Source organism: Phymastichus coffea, unplaced genomic scaffold (genome assembly GCF_024137745.1).
Source record: "Phymastichus coffea isolate CEN01 unplaced genomic scaffold, Cenicafe_Pcof_1.1 PCOF00014, whole genome shotgun sequence".
NCBI lineage: Eukaryota > Metazoa > Arthropoda > Insecta > Hymenoptera > Eulophidae > Phymastichus > Phymastichus coffea.
Window position 1 is genome coordinate 4,538,395 of NW_026706825.1, and position 20,180 is coordinate 4,558,574.

Sequence of the window (20,180 nt, forward strand, 5' to 3'; positions counted from 1 at the left end):
CGCAGTTTGCAGAGTTATTACATGCACGCTTTTTGTCGAGTCGAGAGATTAGTTGTTTAGCAATTCTACCGCGATCGCGAAATTAAGCTGGCCAGCTTACTTTTTTAATTCTCGCACGGGTTACAAGGGAGATGACGGAGACTCGTACGGCACACGCTATGTCTTTGTGTAATGTTTATTTGCCGGCTGTGAGGCCTCTCGCTCACTGTTTCGCCCTTGATGGCAAAACTCACCGCTCACACACACCTGCACACACTCTTGTACGCACACTCTCCGGACGTAATGCTATGGTACAGCTCCTTATTTCTCGGCACTGCACTCCGGAAAACTCGGGGAAAACTCTCGATCTTTTAGGTAGCAGTTGAGCGTGCGAGTTCCCAACTTTCAACTTGCTGCTCTCTCTATCAGTAGCTATTCCTGCACTTGGATCAGCTCGTCTCGGCACTCGGGAAAGCTCGGGAACTATCAACTATCTCACCTTGCACAGCTTAGCGACCGGGTGCTAATCTTCGACTCCTCTCAGGCGATATCGATAGCTGATCCTCGACTCCCTCATTTTCATACGCGCGTATTCCGTCCCGTCGCGTGCCGAATTCCCTCGTCACATTTTCCCCAACCGGTAGGTGCTGCAGTCACGGGCAACCACATGATTGGGCCGTTAGCGCTAATAAGACATTTACCGTCACAATACAACAAAATATTTTTAAACTTTTCGTACTATATATAAAACAAAATACTTTTAACTCATCTTTTCGTTTTTCCCATCTTGTTTTATTATCACGTATTACGGTTATTGGTTATAACGGTTATTTACGGTTATAAAAACAATATTATATTATTTCAATGGACATACGAGAATTTGGTTTTATTGCACGAGAGAATTTTAGACTAAAGAAACCTACCCTTTATTTGTTATAAATTAGTAAAGTTATTATTTGTTGTTTTTATATTAACAAAACTGTTTTATATTTATATATATCGTAATTCCTTGTACCTAGTTCTTCTTATCTTGTAATGTATAATATTATTATTATATTATTATAATATTATTATTATTATTATATTATATTAAAATTAAAATTGAAATAATAATTATATACATAAACTTGATTGTTGCATTATTACATGTGGTATTCACAATAAAAGAATTGCGTTTATCATAAGCAAATTAGATAAACGCAATAGAAGACAATAACGAAAGAGTCAAATAAAAGGCTGCTTATAGCACTTCAGTCGCTATTAGCGCCTATACCACAGCTGCTCAAAGCGCTGTCTCAGGCTGTGAGAAAATATTATATACGACTTCATTATATAAATTATATTATATTTATATTTTTTACAAAATAATTTAATAATTTATTTAGAAATATATTTTTTAAATAAAAATACATTTTCATAAAATAATATGAGAGTTTCTACATATTGTCTTAGTTTAGAAGAAGCTTTGATGGTTTTAAATCCCTCAGCACTTCTGAAAGATATTCAAATTGAAAAATTTCATAATTTATTACAATTAAATTCTAATTTCAAACCAAAGACTACGTTTTATACTACTGTATTTAATAATGATCCACAAAGTATACGATTTGAGCCACTTTCTCATCAATTTCCACATTTACAAATATTGCACAGCTGTGATAACAATTGTTTCGAAGGTAAATGTGAAAATGGTCATTGGGTTTGTTCTTACTATGATACTACTACTGTGGGCAAAAAGTAAGGTGAATTTGTTTGTAAAATGAAAAATCTTTATTTATTCTTCTACATCAATGTCATCCTCTTCGAAGTAATCCCCTCCCGATAAAATACACTTATGCCAACGTTTTTTCCAATCCTCGAAACATGCCAAATAGTCCCTTTCCGGTATAGCCATCAGCGCCTTCTTCGATTCAGCTCTTATCTCCTCAATCGACTCAAAACGCGTTCCCCGGAGTGGTCTCTTGAGTTTTGGGAATAGCCAGAAGTCACACGGAGTCAAATCAGGCGAATACGGTGGTTGCGGAACGATATGCGTCGAATTTTTGGCGAAATGGTCACGAAGAACGAGTGCAGTGTGAGATGGTGCATTATCGTGATGCAAAAACCAAGAGTTGTTGGCCCATAATTCTGGTCTTTTTAGACTAATTGCTTCACGCAAACGACGCATAACGCTCAAATAATATTCCTTATTAACAGTTTGGCCGGGTGGAAGGAATTCATAGTGCACCACACCACGAAAATCGAAGAAAACTGTCATCATGACCTTGATTTTTGAACGACTTTGACGTGCACTTTTCGGTCTGGCCTCGCCTTTAGCACGATATTCGCTTGATTGGTCGGTTGTTTCAGGGTCGTAAGCATAAATCCAAGTCTCATCTCCCGTAATCATGCATTTGAGCTTGTCCTGATAGTCAGAAAGCATTGTTTCACACACATCAACGCGGCGACTTTTTTGCAAGAAATTGAGCGTTTTCGGTACCAAACGAGATTTGACTTTTCGTAGGCCCAAATGGTCTTTCAAAATTGTTTTCACAGATCCTTCTGATATTCCGATCATATCAGTAAGGTCTCTAACAGTCAACCGACGATTTTCGAGCACTAATTCCTTCACTTTATTGACGTGTTGGTCATCTGTTGACGTCGATGGTCGTCCGGAGCGCTCCAAGTCATCAACACGTTCTCAACCCTCTTTGAAGTCTTTGTACCACTTATAAACATTTTTCTGCGACATGGTAGAATCACCAAAGGCCTTCCGCAACATCCTCAACGTTTCCGCAGCCGAAATTTCATTCCGCAAACAAAATTTGATGGCACTTCTTTGCTCAATTAAATCAGACATTGTAAAAATCGAAACATGCACTCTTGGTCGTTTGGTAAATACAAGCGTAAATATATTACTGATGATAACATTGACATGAAATTTGTCCCAGATGTCATTCGCAGTCCTACCAACTCAAGAAAAAAAGAACTAGCCCGAAATGTTAAGCCCGCGAAGTTTAAATTGAAAATTCACCTTACTTTTTGCCCATAGTAGTAAAGCTATTTTCATTTATGATTCATTGAATCTAAAACAATTACATAACAGTCATAAAATATATCTCAGAAAATTGTTCCGTCATTTTGATGATTTGCCAATATATTTTCCTAAAGTTCAAAATCAGGATAACGCAGTCGATTGTGGCGTTTATGCCATAGCATTTGCAATTTCTATATTCTTCAACAACACGCCAAATACAGTTGCATATGATAAAACGAAAATGTGAAAACACATCTTTGACATGTTCCAGTCCGATAAACTGGTACCATTTCCCGTATTACCTGATGACCTGAGTGAAAATTCATTAATAAAAATGGTTATTTCTCATAAAACAAATGAAACATATGTTGTTAATGATAGCACAAAATTAATTGCAACTGCAAATCCTCAAGTGATTTCGCAATATGAATCGTCATGCTATAATAATCTATGAAAAGTTATCGGCATAGAAAACAAAGATAAAGTTTCTTGTTATGCTAGTTCAAGCTTACAAAGCTTGTTTCACTGCCCCTCTATTAGATTTAGATTATTAAAATATCCAGAACAAAATACGTTATACGAGGTTTTTAAAGAGTATGTATCTGGTAACAACGTCCAAATAGCGACAGTGAAATGTTTCGTCGGACATAAGTTTATTGCAAAACAAAAGTTAGATGCTGCAGATTTCATTCTAGATCTTTATCGTAAATCTAAAAATTTACAAGAAAGTCTCGCTTTTAATATAATTCTAGAAATAGCTTGTAAGTACTGTAATATCTCACGTAAATCAACATCAAATTCCTATTATATACTAACACTACCCCTTTTATCAATTGAAAATCGTACAAGTCTACAAAAAATTGTAGAATATAGTTTTGACAAGTGGACTAATTTGAATATACCTAGTGAAAAAGCATACGACTATAATAAGTATACTAAAATATTTTTAGAAACAAAAAATGATATTTTGATCTTGAAACTGATGATATTCAAACATAATAATGAAGGTAATCGTCATAAAATTACTGATTTTCAATTAAAATCATTTGAAAAAGAAATAATTTTAATTTCTGGTAAAATGTATGAAGTGAAAAGTGCAATATTTCATGATTCTAGTCTTCTATTTGGTCACTATATTACTGTTCGCGAAACAAATCATTGGAAAATAGTTGACGATTTGAACGTTTATATGTGTACTGAGTTATCATCATATGAAAAAAGTGCATACATTATATTTTTATAAAAAATTAATGTAGCAAATATAGAAACTACTATTAATAGACCCATTAATATTGTCAATTCAAATGTTCAACGAAAGTGTGTTTAGAAATTCCCAATCATATCAACAACTCTTCCAAAATTTATTACGTTTAATCACATCAACCTTAGATTTAAGAAAAACGATTTAATTTGTAAGCATACTTTTGACAAATCAGCCGACGACCTTACACTAGATGATGATTTGAAATCTAACGTGTCATCTTATAATTTTTCAAAAAATAGCAAAAATAAATATGCTTCTGCCATGCAATATCATAATGCATCAGATAATAACAAAAATGTTACTATGAATTCTGTTGATTTATGTAAAATTGTAGGTATTGCAAACCCGATCAAAGAGGATGGAAAGATGGTTTCTTGTTATGCAAATTCAAGTTTACAAAGTTTGTTTCATTACCGTTTCGTACAATTTGCATTTTTAAATAACATAGAGAACAATGCACTGCAGCGCGCTTTTCAAGAATACTTTTTTTGTATGAGTGTACAAATAAAACACGTAAGAGCTTTTGTAGGAGATACATTTACTCGAACCGAGCAAAAAGACGTTGCAGATTTTATTACGGAACATTGTCTTAAATCTAATAATTTACAGTCAAGTTTAAGTTTTGATTATATCACAGATATACGCTGTGATAATTGCAATTCAATCAATCAAACAGTTTCAAGTTTTAATTGCATACTACTTTTGACACTCCCAGAAAATAGAAAATATGCAAATTTGCAGGAAATTATTGATTATAATTTGGAAAAGTGGACTGTTTTAGATATACCTTGCGAAACACCTTGCAGTGGCCAAAGACAGTTGAAGAATTCTATTCAAAGTATAAATGATAGTTTGATTAATGTCGAAAGACTATGTGGCACGGCTCTGCGATCGGGTTCTAATTCTCGGTTTGCGGCTCTTTGTATCGGTAGTTAATCCTGCACTTGGATCAGTTCGTCTCGGCATTCGGGAAAGCTCGGGAACTATCAACTATCCCAGCTCTTCGACTCCTCTCAGGCGATATCGATAGCTGATCCTCGACTGCCTCATTTTCATACGCGCGCATTCCGTTCCGTCGCGTGCCGAATTCCCTCGTCACACATTTTCCCCAACCGATAGGTGCTGCCCTCGCGGGCAGCCGCATGGTTAGGGTGTAAGCGCTAATGAGACGTTTACCGTCACATGGTATACGTCAGAAAATAACCAACTTTCGACTAATGTCCTTTGACAATGAATCATTTCATATCTGTGGACAAATCTATAAGGTTAAAAGTGCAATACTACATCATGATTCTTCTCTTGAATGTGGTCATTATACTAATATTATTCGTCATCAGAATCATGAAGAGGAATGGGCGAGAACACGGAAAGCGCGACTCGCGCCGCGTGAATAAAGAGAGCGGGAGAGATTGAGAACAGTGGGAGAGTGACCGTACGCTAATAAGGTCACGGCGCGAGATACGCAAGAGCACGCGCTAGGAGAAAGAAACCCCAGGACGAGAGAAAGAGTTTTGTGGCGAGTCTCCGGCTGCTGTTCGAGCAGCCTTCTCCGGCGATCATCATCAGACGCCTGAGGAGCCGATCCCGGCCGCCAGCTGTCAACCAGCCGCCGCCGGTGATCCAACGATCTCCACTACCGGCAGGACTGCGATTTCGCCGTCGCCGACTCTCCACCAGCGAGCCGCGGGAGGGGCCACCCGGTGGGTTTGTTGCATCTCTATTCCGCGACTCTCTCTCACGTACCAGCTCTCGCCCGGTGCAGCGCCGCGAATTGACTTGTCGCGATTGTTAGTTGAGCGAATCCGCTCCTAAATGTTATACACTCGCCGCGTATGATAGTTGAGCGATTACGCTCCTAGTCGCCGCCCGCTGTCGCGTTTGGAGGATTGAGCGAGCGCGCTCACCACCATTGTACTTGTAACATCCGTAGATGTACTTTCGTTAGCGTAAATAAAAAGGGATCGCCTCTTTGTACTCATTCCGATTCTTTCTATTCACCTTTCCCGTCAACGCGGTAGGTTCGCTCCCGTGGAAGTCAGCGCCGGCTTTCTTCACCGGAAAAGGACCCTTTATTAACTCGCAGGGGCATAGCAGTGGCGGACTTGGCTGTGTTTCCGAGGATAAATCCCCCCCCCCCCCCTGCACATTACAGTCACGTGGTACATGGCTTTGTAATGACAATTGTAAAACACTCGATACAGATATATTACAAATATTGAGAGATTTATTCAAATGTATAATGAAGAATGTTTCCTATACTAATAGTTTAGAATTTTATCGAGACATTGACATCTGTTCTTGCAAATCACGAAAACCGCAAAAAATGGGACATCCGCAAATTTGTTATAACCAACCTCTGACATGTAATTCTAAGTTTTTGAAATTAAATTATTTGTCGGTCCATAAGATAGGGATAATGCTATCTGCGAACAATAAAAAGGTTGATTTATAAAATTAAAGCTAGCTATCAGTATATTAGTCAAATTGATAATGCACTAAATTCATTTGATATAGAAGAGTTGAAAAAAATATCAAATTCCTTTAATGTATCACGGACAAAGTTTCATTGCTCAAAAAACGTTATATGACTAGACGAAGTTGAAATTAAGAAAAAATACGAAAAAGTTATTACTGAGTTTTACAAAATTGATAGAGATCCCCTTTCTACTCCGTGTATTTCATGCGAGAGGCTCCTTACTTTAAGACAATTAAAACTTATATGTTCGGATAAGGGCAACATTATATCGTTTTTATCGGGAATAAAAAACACAGCTTTGAGTAAATTATTAGAATTATATGATCCCAAAGAAATTGAAAATGCTTATATCTGCAGCAATTGTGAACAAAATTATAAAAAAAATAAAATAGCTTCAAACTCCATTTTGAATAATATGTTCAATGATGAAGTTCCACATGAAATAGCCATTCTCAATGAATATGAAACAATTCTAATTCAACGAGCAAAAGTTTTCCAGACTGTCGTAAAAAGGATACCTTGATGAAAAAACAAATACCACATTACGTCAAAATAGATAAAGTTGTTGATGGAACTTTTCATTTACCACTTCCCATTAACGAAACTTTAACAAGAATATGTCCTGAAACTGATGCTTTATTGAAAAATCAAGAGTTATATGTATTGGTGAGAGGTAATCCGACAAAAACCAAAGTTATATGGGAAAATTATGTTGACATTTCTAAAATATGGTATGCTTTACAATGGTTGAAAAAAAACAATCCCTTATATGCAAAAATTGTTATACCAAATAATCCATCCAATCTGTTAAATAACTTACAAGATAATGATAGTGAGATAGAAGATATGATTAATGATCCTAATATAAATATTGCTAAAAACCAAACAAATAATAACGATTACTTGACAAACGATCAAAATAATAATTATAATATTTCTGAACAGATCATAACGCAAAATGGATTGACCCAAAATGCAGCTAATTATTTCTTGGATAACCCTAAAGTTAGTGATGATAATATGACCGAAAATATTATCGATGATCTCGGTAAAAATGTTGAGAAACAATCAAACAATTGTTGTTTGATCAAGGATCAAAAGAACAAAGAAAACAGTATCCCTGAACAAATGCCACCCAACCCCAAGCTTTGGTGACTCAAAAATTAAAAACAGACGCTTTTCATAATCAATATACAATATATCCCTTACATAATCAATCAAAAGAAGTCTCTGACACACTACTGTATCAAATGTTAAGTGTTTAAAGTGTTTACGCTAATGCCATGGAGCCACGTGCAAAAGAATTAGATTTATTATGTTTTCCAGATTTGTATCTAACCGTAAGGTATGGTCAGCATGAAAATCGTGATCCTAATTTGAGAGAATCTGATTTTATAAAAGTAAATTGACTTCAAAACATTCACGATTTCGATTAAATCATCGATACCTTTTCTTTCTATTATTTAATCACAACTGTAGACAAATTAATGCTGGAATATTTCATAAGTTGAATATAGTGAATCCATATTTTGAATGGACAGCTGGTGACTTACTACAACATATAAAAGAAGATAAACTTGTATCTAATATTAGTAGTATTTGTTCGCGCTTGAGAAACACTGAAGCATACTGGAAATAGCCTAGGAATGAATTGAATTGCATGATGAAAGAGTATGGACCGGCAACATTTTTCGTTACGTTCAATCCTTCTAAATGGATATGGTCGGACTTAGGGGAGTATATACGAAAATTAAATGACAACAAAATCAAAAGTGATACAAGTACTTTAATAGCTGAGAATCCCGTGTCATCTGCTCGATTTATTGAAAACAAATTTCAAGCCTTATTGAAATATATATATTTCTCCGTCAATCCGATAGGTAAGGTTGAACATCATTATTACGCGAGAGAGTATCAAGGTAGAGGACTGCCACATTTTCATTGTTTATTCTGGATGAAAGATGCGCCGGTGTTTGGAAAATCTTCAAATGAAGAAGTAATGAATTTCATTTTAAAATATATCACTAGTGCAATGCCTGATAAACATATATCTCCTGAACTCTACAGACGAGTCTCACAGTACCAACAACATATGCATAATAGTTACTGTATAAGGAAGAAAAAAACAAATACTGGTTTCATAACTTCGTGTCGTTTTGCATTTCCACGTACTGTAACGTAAGACTTAATTTTTCGAAGTGTCGATGTGGCTATAGCAAATAAGGCAAAACTTAGAAATAAAAGTAGATTTTATGATCTACCTAGAAGATCGGAGGAACAAAATATCAATGATTATATGCCCAATTTATTAATTCTATGGGAAGGAAATATGGATGTTTAATATATTGGAGAATCATCTATTCTTTTGACAATATATGTTTGTTGTTATGGTACGAAAGGTGAAAAAAGTAAAATGGATTTTGACTTATCAGAACTGCATGACAACAAATCATTGTGCAGTCGTCTATGGTCGGTCGGTCTGCGTATGTTAAATCACAGAGAATGTGGAGCAATTGAAGCGGCTGATACACTTTTAGCACATCCGCTTCATGCTACTGATAATGATACGGTATTTCGATGGTTGAATACAAATATTATTCGAAGTAGAAAAGTCAAACCTTTTGATGAAATCAAACAACTCCCTCCTGATTCTTCCAAAATTTTTTACGATAATCTTATAGACTGCCATTATCCGATCCGTCATGAAAAATTAAAAAACCTTTGTTTATATGATTTTGCAAGATGGTATAATATATAGAATACGAAACCAAAAACTAAATGTGAATTCTATGAAATGAGTAACGACTTATATAGCAAAAAAAGAAATAAGCCTTATATAATAAACCACTGCAATTATAATCCAATTACAATATCAGAGACTTATTATCATTCTCTGTTATTGCTCTTTTTACCTTGGAGAGATCTTGATAATTTAAACAGATCTGAAGATACTTACTTAGATGCCTTTATGAAAAAAAAAGAAGTTTTAACAGAAGCTACGGCATATCATGAAAAGTCTGAAATCATTCGTGATGCAATAGATAATATGAATAAATTAGTTAAAAATCAAATGTTATTAGATAATAATGCAGACAATAATTCTAGTGCAGATAATGTACCTGATGGATGTGTTCCAATAGAAGTAGAAAAAATTATGAAAGATGTTAATGATCCAAATGGAACCGCGATATACCAAGAGCTTTCTACAGCTGCAAGAAAAAAAATGCGAGAATGTTCTGAAGATGTAGATCTTATCATCATTGACGAAATATCGATGGTGTCTGATGTTATATTTATGTACATCAATTTGAGATTACAAGAAATAAAAAATTCATCTGAATATGATGATGGGTGGTTTGGAAAAATAAATATTATACTTTTCGGAGATTTTTGTAGAGTTAACTAAACAAAAAGTGTCGAAATACTTGAAAGCGATGTGTTCATATAATCTTTGGTCACTTTTTGATTTTGATGAATTAGCAATTAATATGAGATAAAGAAATGACAAAACATATTCTTAAATTTTAGGCAGAATTCGAATGGGAATATTAACCAAGCCAGACATTCAAATACTACAACAAAGAAAATTAAATTTATTGGGTGCTGATTGTAAAGAAAAAATAAATGCGTTGTGTGAATACTTAGAAAAATTACCTATTGATACTGTTTGTTTGCTACCTAAAAGAAGCATGTACAAGAATTAAAATGATGCTATGTTATATAGAATTCAATCAGAAGAAATTACTTTAATGGCTATAGATAACGTGAAGGGACCTAAATATTGACACAGAAAAGCTATGAACCTACTTAATAAAGATGACGGTAACGCTTGTGGAATTGATCAAATTATTACAATAAAAATTGGATGTAAAGTGATGATTCGAAGAAACATTGATGTATCTATCGGACTAGTGAATGGAACTATTGGGACATAGTGTCAGTTTCTAGGGATGCCAAAACAAATATTATTAACAGCATCAATATTCTCTTGAAAAATGGACAAGAGTATCCTATATTGAGATTGTCATATCAATTCTTTCTTATGAAAAGCTTATTCATAATTAGGCAGCAATTCCCAATTTGTTGTAGTTTCGGAATAACAATTCACAAAAGTCAGGGTTTAAGCCTAGATAACGCTGTCATTAAGGCAGGAAATGTAATTTTTAGTGCTGGTCAAACTTACTTAAAAACGAGCTCTTTCTAGAGTTACAAAATTAGAAGGATTGCATTTGATAAACTTTGATCAATCTTCCATATTTGCCCACGAATCTGCAATAATAGAATACAACAGAATAAGAAAAGTTTGTGGTTCACATTTAAAACTTTTGCCTCTACCAAACAAAAATCAAAATAAAGAATTTATGGTTCGTGATGATAAATGGAATGTGTCATTAAATTATTTACTTAAAAACGATAATCAGATGGGACAAATAGCTGATAATTATTGGGAATATTTAAAAGGACTTCCGAATGAAGATAGCGTTTCTTCATATGCAAATGTTTGCATTCAAAGTCTGTTACAATGTGATGAAATTAGACATGAAATAATGGTACAGATGGATACTGATATTATAATTAAGTCTTTGCTTAATGACTTCGTAGCAAAAACTTGTATTGATGTAAAGTCGTTGAGAGGTTTTATTGATGAAGAATACTTACTACTAATAGCGCAGGAAGCTTCAACGGTTTTAAAAGATTTGTTGAAGAAATTCAATGTGTTTAGAAGATTTCTAAGTCATACATTACAAAATGTAACTAAATGTCTGGCCTGTGATGCACGAAATGAGTCGATAGTTGATGATAATTATATATTACAACTTCGTATATCCGAATCTTCAACCGCATTAACCTTACAGAATATCATTGATATTAATTTGGGTAACTGGTTACAAACAGATGCGCTGTGTGCAAATGGTTGTAATAAAAAAATTACCAAAAAGTCGATGTTTCATACCCGAAAAAACTAATAATTCTACAATTCCTAGTATCGGATATTACAAATATCAAAATTAAAGATGTCCCACGGTCAAAAATAAATAATAAGCATTATAGCGTTATAAATGGAATTTTCCACGTGGGAACTGACTTCAAACAATGCGATTATTATAATATGCTTAAACGGGATAATCACTGATTTAAAGTTGCTAATTTATGCGTCAATAAAAAACAATGGCCAAAGTGCTCTAAGGGTATCTATATACTTTTCCTCCGCGAAATTTCTAGCTCAAAATATATGAAATAAGTCTTTTAAAACACGATTAGTCTTTGCATTATATTATATAAAAATTAAGAATGTTAGTCAAATATGCGCATGATAATTAAATATATATTGTAATGTAATAAAACATTTTTAGAAGATAACAAGACAATTACATAAATTTAGAAAATCATATATCACCTACAGGGAAAACGCATAAGGATCAAATTTCATTTGAACGTTTTTTTAATGAATTATGCATTTTTTCATACATTATCCATGGACCTAGTTCAGTAAGTGAAATCTCCCTCCCTCCTCACACCTTTCAAGAAAGCTAAACTTCTGTAAGCAACTTCTAAGCGAGTAGGCATGAGGATGATACAATTTTTTTATTATACTTTAACTTTTTCTTCAATAGTTTTGCATGCTATCTTGGTTTCTTTGAACAATTTTATTCCAGCCTTTTTTATTGAATATAATGCTGTAATCATAAGAACAATCAAATTCATAGCTACTTGTTTGTTTTTTATCAAAAATAAATATTATACTTGAATAATAATACTTAATATTAGGTGTACAAATAAGTTTCCGCGGTTTTTTATAAAAAATTAGGAATTTATTGTGAAGGAAAAGTACATTACGTTTTATTCAAAGTATTTTCCATCATTTGCCACTACTTTTCCCCATCTTTCTGGCAACATTCGGATACCCCGTCGAAAAAACTCTTTATCTTTTGACGCTATCCACAAATCTACCCAATTTTTGGTGTCTTCATATGATGTGAAGCGCTGCTCAGACAGACCATGTGCCATCGACCGGAACAGGTGATAATCAGAAGGGGCTAAGTCTGGTGAATACGGCGGGTGGGATAAAACTTCCCAGTTGAGTGTTTCCAAGTATGTTTTTACCGGCGCCGCAACATGTGGACGAGCATTATCGTGTAAAAGAATAATTTTGTCGTGTCTGGAGTAGTAATGGGCGCGTTTTTCCTTAAGTGCCCGACTCAATCTCATCAATTGTGTTCGGTAGAGAGTTCCAGTAATGGTTTCGCTTGGTTTCAGCAATTCATAATACACGACACCAAGCTGATCCCACCAAATACACAGCATGAGTTTTTTTCCATGAATATTCGGCTTAGCTGTCGATGTTGATGGTTCGCCGGGCTTAACCCATGACTTTCTCTTCTTTGGATTATCGTAGTGAATCCATTTTTCGTCACCAGTGACTATACGATGCAAAAAACTCTTTTTTTTATTCCTGGCAAGCAGCATTTCACTCATGCATAATCGGCGTTCAACGTCTCTCGGCTTTAGTTCATATGGAACCCAATTTCCTTGTTTTTGAATCATTCCTAACGATTTTAAACGATGTGAAATTGCTTGTTGAGACACTTGTAGAGTAAGTGCAAGTTCTTTTTGCGTTTGGGACGAATCTTCCTCCAATAGTACTTCTAATTCCATGTCTTCGTACACTTTCGGTCTTCCACTGCGTTCTTTGTCCTTCACGTCAAACTCACCGTTCATAAACTTTTGAAACCATTCCTGACAACTTCTCTCACTTAAAGCAGCTTCACCATATGCTTCTAGAAGCAATCGATGCGCCTCAGCTGCAGATTTTTTCAAATTAAAGAAGTAAATCAAAAGTTCCCGCAAATGATGCTTATTCGGAATAAAACTTGACATTTTTGCACGAAAAAAATTACGTGATGCTGATACGGAATCACTAGTACTTTAAGGTTATGGTGTTGCCGGATGACAAAACTTGGGATATTACGTTTTACATCTGACAATTTCTCCATAACCTTCTGGTGAAGCCATCTTTTGACAAACCGCGGAAACTTATTTGTACACCTAATATTATTACAATTATTATTATATACTTATTATTATTATTATTATTATAGCTACAACGTCAAACAGGTACTCGTATGCTGACAAAGTATATGTGTCAGTTTATACCTGGAATAAACTAGAGAACGATGTGAAATCACTCATCAACATCGGACATAATAGAGTGATATGATTAATAAGTAACTGTTATATACACTCTACATTGTCTATTGTACTTGTTTCTATTCCTACTATCAATGCTGTTGCTGTTGAATAGTTGAAAAAATGTAATGTACATTCGGCGAACGCTCCATCTCGTGGTAAATATACTTGAATAACAATACTTAAAATTATTACAATTATTATAATATACTTATTATTATTATCATTATCATAGCTGCAACGTCAAATAGGTATATACAAGGTGGGCCATTTTAATCGAAGCACCCAGAAATGTTTTTCCAGGTAAGGATGCGTGAAACATGTTTCAGACAAAAGTTGCTGGACGCCGAGGGGGACATAATCGGGTGACCTTGACTCTGACCTTGAGGGTCATTTTCAAGGTCATCCGAAGGTCAACTTTGTTTTTTTAAATAGAAACCCCCATTTTTGACCTCGGATTCAGAAAGAGTGGGAAATTCTACGTTTAGATGACCTATTATACGTGGGGTCTGGGTGACCACCAAGGTCGCCCCCAACATCACGTAAAATTCAATGTTATTTTTGTCTTAATCTTTTCACCTAACTAACCTAAGGTCGGTATGGTTTAGAGAAAAATGATGTAGACAAAAGTTATTGCATTTTGAGAGGGGCATTTTGTGGTGACCTTAACTTCGACCTTGAGGGTCATTTTCAAGGTTATTTGAAGGTCAACTTTCTGTTTCTCGGAATAGCCTCCCTTTTTATCACGGATTTGGAAACAACAAAGAATTCTCAAAACATAACACATGTAGTATCTAGGTGACCCTTCCTGTAAGGGTTTTTTTGTTGTAAGCTTTTTCATAAACCCGTTCGTAATTCTAACTTGAGTAACATTATTTTGAAACGACATTTTTTGTAATTATTATGATTTCTTCACAATGCTTTGTGATTCCTGATTAAATATTAATAAAAAAGATAATAAATATGATAATTTTTTCATGATAAATAAGATCAATTTGTGTACTGTACACTTTGGTGTGATTTATTTACATTATCCAAGACACTCCCAAAACAAGTATTGTAGAAATTACTACTACTGTTTCTACTAATAGAAAAGTAGAAACAAATTTGACCTTCAAATGACCCTCAAGGTCGAAGTTAAGGTCACCACAAAATGCCCCTCTCAAAATGCAATAACTTTTGTCTACATCATTTTTCTCTAAACCATACCGACCTTAGGTTAGTTAGGTGAAAAGATTAAGAAAAAAATAACATTGAACTTTACGTGATGTTGGGGGCGACCTTGGTGGTCACCCAGAACCCACGTATAATAGGTCATCTGAACGTAGAATTTCCCGCTCTTTCTGAATCCGAGGTCAAAAATGGGGGTTTCTATTTAAAAAAACAAAGTTGACCTTCGGATGACCTTGAAAATGACCCTCAAGGTCAGAGTCAAGGTCACCCGATTATGTCCCCCTCGGAGTCCAGCAACTTTTGTCTGAAACATGTTTCATGCATCCTTACCTGGAAAAAGATTTCTGGGTGCTTCGATTAAAATGGTCCACCCTGTATATATATGTTAGTTTGTACCTGCAATAAACTAGATGTGAAATCGCACATCTACATCGGACGAGTAGATTGATACGATTAATAAGTAACTGTTATACATACTGTATGTAATACAGTATATATAAGATTAATTATATAATGGTAGTTTTATCTGTGTTGCATCATCGCTTATGTCGCTTATTTCTAAGATATTATACTTTCGTTCAATTTCATTTTTTAACATTAACATCATGCATTGAAATATTTGCGATGCTGGAAAAAAAGTTCGAATAAGCTTCATAAGACTACTCGTCGGGCCCGTCGTTATGAAAATTAATAACGAAACAAAATCTTGCAGAGCTATGATATACAATCATAAAATCCAGTCTTTACATATCTTTCAGTTTATACAGCTAAAGATAATATTTTTCTTGTACAACATACTATCGTGTCGAGTAATGATTCATTTTTTCAAATTTTTAAAATCAACTCATTCTATATATAGAATGTAATGTAATCAAGGGTCGCGGTCGAGAACCGTAGGCGAGTAGGTTATGAACTATGCTAGACGTTATGTCTTCTATATATAGAATGTAATTATGAACTATACTAGACGTAATGTCTTTAATTTTTTCATTGACGAATTTCTTAAGATATTGTACCTTTCTCATGTTATTCTGTATTTATAGGAGAAATAAAATATTTTTATTTACATAGTTAGGACAATCATACATAACGTTTCAATCGTCTTGATTTTCGTAACGACGGGCCCGACGAGTAGTCTTATGAAGCTTATTCGAATTTTGTTTCACCATCGTAAACATTTCAACGCATGATGTTAATGTTAAAAAATGAAATTGAACGAAAGTATAATATCTTAGAAATAAGCGACATAAGCGATGATGCAACACAGATAAAACTACCATTATATAATTAATCTTATATATATACAGTATGTATAACAGTTACTTATTAATCGTATCAATCTACTCGTCCGATATAGATGAGCGATTTCACATCGTTCTCTAGTTTATTGCAGGTACAAACTAACATATATATACTGTCAGCATACCTATTTGACGCTGTAGCTTTTATAATGATAATAATAATAAGTATATAATGATAATTGTAATAATATTAAGTATTATTAATCAAGTATGATATTTATTTTTGATAAAAAACAAACAAGTAGCTATGAATTTGATTGTTCTTATGATTACAGCATTATATTCAATAAAAAAGGCTGGAATAAAATTGTTCAAAGAAACCAAGATAGCATGCAAAACTATTGAAGAACAAGTTAAAGTATATTAAAATAATTGAATAATCCTCATGCCTACTCGCCTACAGAAGTTTACCTTTCTTGAAAGGTGGGGGGGGGGGGGGGGTACACAAATAACATGGATATCTTGTGAATCCAGATTGTTGTCCAAAACCATGGATAAAATTTTTAAGTCTCCAGATATTTGCCAATTATGTTCTTTGTACTTTATTTTTGTCAAAACTAATTCAAGATCTGAATACTTTTCTTTGAGCGTAGTTGAATGTGCTAATAGTATAGGAGTATACTTGTTTGTATTGTGAAGAAGTACTCTTTAAGGCTGGGCTGTGATGAATCAATGAAAAATCGCTAATCCTCAGGTTTGTACAGATCTGGCTTTAATTCATCGATGAGTCCCACGGCAGTGTAGTAAACTAGATCTGCATCTTCAATAAAAAACTTATGAAAATTTCCTCTCGTTCACGATAAGCATTTACTGCAGTACCCTTTGTCACCATATTTTTCCTCTTCAAGTCTGAAGCTAATAACTCCGATTGTTCTTTGATTAAACCAATCTTTCTAATTAAATCATTGAGACTTTTCTGATCATATTTTTCAACAGTTCGCTCTCTACCAATAGAAACATTCTCTTCATCATTGTTTAGAGAAAGATTTTCTTCGTTTTCATCGGATTCGTAAAATGCCTCCTCATCTGTTGCGTTATCATTGTTGTCAGTTTCTTGTTCGTTAATTTGATTTGTCAAATCGTAATCTATATTTAGAACGCCAAACCTGTTGTAAAACTATTCCGAGATTCTTCATTCTCGCATGCTTCTATAAATACAACCCAACGCTCTGAATGCTAGTATAAACTGTACTTTCTTTATTAATTTCACTCATGCCTTCTATTATTGTTAAAAAAAATAACAATCGCTTTTATCTTCTAGTTTTTTCCACTTTGTAGGTGTCGTAAACTTTAATTTGGCCCTGTCCTGATTTGAACCGACTCGATTCATCATTGTGTAACATGAGCTACATACAATATGAGAGATTCAGGATTTGTCTTGTTGTAAAATGTCACTGTCAAAGCACATCCTATATGAATGGCTTATTGACTCTGTAATTTTTCTTCTGATTTTCATCTCGACGTATAGAAAACATACATAACAGAAGTTATTCGAATTTTCTATACATTTATGACTAAATCGATTACCGGATGTACCAGCAGAGTTTATTGAAGGTTGAAAGTTGAAATGTGTCATAAATTGAATGTAAACCTCACATGCTAGGGATCTTGTCCCGATCATAGGTGATTCCACCCGCCGTATTAGGGGTGATTACTCCCATACCTCCCCAGACCTACGTATGAGAGCTTTCTGACTTTGACGAGGACAATGTCAACTCGTTGTCAGACATACTACGGCATCATCTTCACATCCTAGCGCTCCTCTGCAAGACAGCCCGTCTTCGCTATTTTCGTTACTGCGAATAGTTGGACCAAACGAATCATTCTACACATCCCATTTTCAGGACAGTTGTCATCGTGACCAACATATTTCGCAGGAGCAGGTTTTTGTAAGTACCACTAAAGAGTACTAATACTTGCTTGAGATAAAGTATCTCAAATACAAGTGAAAATTGTAGTTAGGCTATTCACATCCAAACTTGAGCATCAATCCTGCTCATGAAAATAAGGTAGCATATTATTTAGCACTTAGCAAATTTTATAACTCCAATAACATAGAAAGAACAACAAGATAAAAGCAATTCAATATTCTGCTTAACAATAGATCGTAATAAAGTTTGTAAACAATGTATTTATGAAAAGCGTAAAAAGAATCAAGAGATATATTTGATCATTCCTCAAACTAAATTAATGCACAAGAAACTCGTTCAAGTGATAACGCTAGAAATTAGAAGAATTCTTCCTTCATACAATAATGAAGAATATGTTCCTATAGGTAGAGAACGAACTGTTGAAAAATATGATCAGAAAAGTCTCAACGATTTTATTAGAAAGATTGGTTTAACTAAAGAACAATCAGAGTTACTAGATTCAGACTTAAACAAGAGAAATATGTTGACAAAGGGTATTAAAGTCAATGAATATCGTAACCGAAAAGAAAAGTTTCGTAAGTATTTTAATGAAAATGAAGATCTAGTTTACTGCACTGACGTAAAAGGACTCATCGATGAATTAAAAAATTCATAAAAATCAGATGCTAAATTAAAAGAAGGTATCTTTGGCAATCCTGAAATCCGTACTTTATTTAAAGATGAAAACTTTGACACAACTATAAATGAATCCGAGAAAGTAGCATGGTAAAGCTTCAAACAGGCGTCAACAAAATTTTTAGGTAACACAAAAGACGTAGATTACATAAATATTGTCAAAAGAATGGTACGTAATTACTAGAAATTAGGCTGTCTTCTAAGCTTAAAATTTCATTTTCTTGATTCTTATATTGATCAATTTTCTGAAAATAACGGTGTCTTTAGTGAAGAGTAAGGTGGAAGGTTTCATTAGGACTTAAAATAATTTGAACGTAGATTTCAAGGAAGGTGGGGTTGTGACGGTAAACGTCAAATTAGCGCTGATAACCTAACTTAATTGCTGTCTGGGAGGGCAGCACCTACCGGGGGGACGAAATACGTAACGAAGGAATTCGGCACGCGAGCAGATAGAACGCGCGCGATTGAAACCGAACTAGTGAAGCGTTAACTACCATTGAGTCCGCCCGCTTTCGTTTCGCTATCGACGATCTACGTGCCGTTAACGCCAACGTACCAAAAGAAGGACGTGCAGATAAGTGCCGGTTAGCTGTGACCGCCGTAGTCAAGGTGCCCTTCAGCAGCCCAGAGGAGAGACCTGAGCCAGCGAGGAAGCGCAGACCTCCAGGAGACCGGCAGAGTATGTGTGGTTTCGCCATCGAGGACGAAACCGTGTGTGCGCGCTTTCGCGACCGGCAAAGACATACAAAAACGGTTTCGCGCAGTGCGACGCTTTATCGTGTCACCTCCGTACGCCTGCAATAATAAGGTAAGCTGGTCAGCTTAATCTCGCGATCGCGGTTGCATGGTTAACGAATAAATTACCATATCCGAAGCGTGCATGTAGCGGCTCTAATAACAAAGAGCGGCGAGCGTCCCGACATTACGTGTTGTCGATGAACGAGCGGCGATGTAAACAAACGCGCGGGCCGACCTCATGTAGTATTTGAGGAATAATAAAAGGTTTAGTTCGTATTATTAACAAGTGTTTTTCAACTCGCTTACACCTCACAGCTTCCACTCAATTTATTATAGGTTAATTAGGATTACTGGTTGACTGACGCCTGTCTTCACATGCTCTCCGGACTGCATTTTGAGCATAGATAATTACTTTCGCCCTTTGGTTTAATTGCGCGAATAAAATATAATTAAATGGTATTACCCCGTTACATGGCGCCCAACGTTAAAGAACCTACGG

The 20,180-nt window shown here is 34.9% G+C and overlaps 1 protein-coding gene across 4 annotated transcripts in view; it reads right to left on the reverse strand.

The window, feature by feature from the left end:
* LOC131673677 (somatostatin receptor type 2-like) overlaps positions 1 to 20,180 on the reverse strand; it is a 115,215-nt gene that overhangs the window by 32,118 nt on the left and 62,917 nt on the right. The gene's annotated exons all lie outside the window — the stretch shown is intronic.